This window comes from Heterodontus francisci, unplaced genomic scaffold, assembly GCF_036365525.1.
Source record: "Heterodontus francisci isolate sHetFra1 unplaced genomic scaffold, sHetFra1.hap1 HAP1_SCAFFOLD_51_2, whole genome shotgun sequence".
NCBI classification, from domain to species: domain Eukaryota; kingdom Metazoa; phylum Chordata; class Chondrichthyes; order Heterodontiformes; family Heterodontidae; genus Heterodontus; species Heterodontus francisci.
The window spans coordinates 962,481-965,864 of NW_027141369.1; positions in this window are offsets into that span (position 1 = coordinate 962,481).

Sequence of the window (3,384 nt, forward strand, 5' to 3'; positions counted from 1 at the left end):
GAGACTTGCTTCATTTTTATTTGACACAGGAGATTGTTCCAAGGTAAGCTGCTCTGTCTTTGTAAGTTGCTTTGAAAACATTTCCATTGTCTGGGCCACCGCATGTTCTCCAGTCCCTGTTGTGAGTTGCTGTGTGCAGGCAGTACATGTGCTGCAACCTACCGTCTTAACGGTCACTTTCGTTTTTGTAACGTTTTAATGGAGTGCATTCTGTATTTCTTATCTCATCTCATGTTTCCCGTGAGGAGACTGGACTGACTGCGGCAACAGACTCTCCGCTGGCAGCAAGGACTGGCTGATGAGATGGAGCCATTTACTATGCCCAACAATTGCCCGGAAGCACCTTCGGATGGAGGTGGCCGCGCGCTGGACATCAGTCACGTGTCACAAACCCTGGATCCTGAGCGTCTCAGCCCCTGGCCTAATGATCTGATGGACCATACATATGCCTACCTGTTCAAATCTCCACTTCCCCTACCTGCGGTACCCTCTCCTTGCTGCTCAGTTACACAGTCACCTGCTCCTACACCCATCAGGCAGTGCACATGGACACACAGTTACCTGCTCCTACACCCATCAGGGCAGTGCTCATGGACACACAGCCACCTGTTACCCCATCCGACGTTGAAACAACCATGCAGAGCCTTGTGAGACTCCGCAATTGCCAGTTGCTGCCTGTCAAGCAGAGAGGGCGTCCAAAGGGGTCAAGCACTTGGGGAACATTCAGCAAGAAGAGACTGAGCACTAAAAGAAACAAGCATGCCGTGTCCAGTGGTAGCAGAAATGTGAATGCTCTTGCTGTGAACACAACTGGTGATAGTAGTAGGCAGGATTAAATGGGAATGGATGGAAAGACGCACGAGTAACATAACCACTGGCAGGGAACTGCTGGGCTAAATGGCCAGCTTTATGTTCATAGCCCAAAAGAAATGTGCTTCTTTTCCAGCACCCTCACATCATTTATGTTTTCCCTGAGAGCAGCATTGAACCATCACGAGATAGGGGCAGTAACATCATCCTGCCTCCTGCAGCTGAGGTGGGTACTAAGTGATTCATTGGCGGTGTTATCAGTACATGCCTTAACCGCAGAACACAAAGCATGCTCAACAGTAATTTCATTGGAGGGAGGGAAGCTCTGACACTGATGTTCTTTCCTTATTTTCTTTCATGTAAAACGTGCCCTTGAGAAAACAATCCTTGACACTTAAGGACGGCATTCAAGCAAAGGAGGCAGTGCGGGAGAGGACGCAAGGATGTGATGATTCCTGCATCTGAGGTGGGTAATAAGTGCTTCATTGGCGACGTTATGAATTGGTGCCTTCACTGCAGAACTTAAAAAGGTGTGCGCAACAGTAATTTCAGTGGATGGAGGGAGGCAAGCTCTGACTCTGATTTGCTTTTCTTGTTTTCATGTAAAACATGCCGTCGAGAAAACAATCCTCGAGACTTACGGTCAGCATTCAAGCAACGAAGGCAACTGGATCATGCTGCGGAGCTCATCACGATGTGAAAAGGAACATTGCATTTATGGATGAATTGGGAATGAACATTGGGATGCACTTGGGGAACATTCACCAAGAATAGATTGAGCTCAGACTCTTGTGACTTTGCCTTCTTCACATGGACAATACAGTAGTGGAATAGAGAGCCAAGCTTTTATTCACCACAAGGCTCTCCAGGAACAATCTCTTCAGCTGTGCATAGCAGAGAATCGGCCTGTCTGTCTAACGGGAATGCTGGACACAACACTCATGTATCCATGCACAGCAGTTCCTCAGATACTTAATGAACTTAATAAAACTTTTCAATAATTAAACCCAGAATTGTTGAGGTTTTGTTTTGCATGCTATTTCCCCGACTTTGCAACTGCACTTCAGATATTCAACTATGGTGGGGGGGGGGCATAGGGAGGGGTGTTTGAAGAGGGGGAGGGGTGGGGAGTGCGGGGAGGGGTGGGGAGAGGGAGCATGCAAAATGCAGGGACCAAACAGTTGCAATGCCTGAAGTACTGAGGAGATTTAGAGAAAGCAACTGGGTAGGGGAGAAAGCAACTGGATTGCGCATCCGCAGCTGGAGGGAACGGCTGAATGGAGAGGGCCGGAAGCGAGAGGCCGTAGAGAGCCGCGGGGAGCGAGCGTGCGAAGACCTTGGTGTCACCGGGTCCAGGGACTGGCCAGTAAGTCTTTTGCTGCACTCCTCTTCCGTTCCGCTGCTCCCCCCCCCCACTCTCTCCCCTTCCTCCCTCTCCCCCCAGCTCTCCCCCTCCCCCTTCCTTACCCCTCCCTCTCCCTCTTTCACCCCCCCTCCCTCTTTCTCCCCCTCCCCCCTCCCTCTCCCCCTCTCCCTCTTTCTCCCCCCTCCCTCTGCCTCTTTCTCCCCCCTCCCTCTCCCTCCCCCCCTCCCTCTTTCTCCCCCCCTCCCTCTCCCTCTTTCTACCCCCCTCCCTCTCCCTCTTTCTCCCCCCCTCCCTCTCCCTCTTTCTCCCCCCCCCCTCCCCGGCACCGCTACCGCTGTTCTCCCCGCGCTGCTCTCCCCGGCCCCCGCGCTGCTCTCCCCGGCCCCCGCGCTGCTCTCCACGGCCCCCGTGCTGCCTTTCCCGGCCCTCGCGCTGATCTCCCCGGCCCCCGTGCTGCCTTTCCCGGCCCCCGCGCTGATCTCCCCGGCCCCCGCGCTGCTCTCCACGGCCCCCGTGCTGCCTTTCCCGGCCCCCGCGCTGATCTCCCCGGCCCCCGCGCTGCCTTTCCCGGCCCCCGCGCTGATCTCCCCGGCCCCCGCGCTGATCTCCCCGGCCCGCTCCACTCTCTCACTCCGGCCATTGTATTCTGCCACGTGTTTGTTAGGTTTCATCTCTGTGATTTTTTGAATAGCGCCATCTTTGGTCCTGGCAGCTGCAACAGTCGCTGGCTATGACGTTTTCGTGGCACATGCTGCATCTGCGCATGTGCCAAAACAGCGCCACCTACCGATCGCGTTGTCAACAATTGCGGTCGAAAAGAAAGTCTGGCAGAGGTAAAGGAGGGAAAGGACTGGGCAAAGACGGAGCAAAGCGGAACCGCAAAGTGCTTCGTGATAATATCCAGGGCATCACCAAACCAGCAATCCGCCGCCTGGCTCGCCGTGACGAGGTCAAGCGGATCTCGGGTTTGATCTATGAGGAGACTGGCGGGGTGTTGAAGGTTTTCCTGGAGAATGTGATCAGGGATGCGGTCACCTACACTGAACACGCCAAACGCAAGACGGTCACTGCCATGGATGTGGTGTACGCTCTGAAACGGCAGGGCCGCACTCTCTGCGGATTCAGCGGCTGAACAACTCGACCCTTTCCTGCAAACACAACAAAGGCTCTTCTAAGAGCCACCCACCGCCTCACAGAGAGAGCAGTGA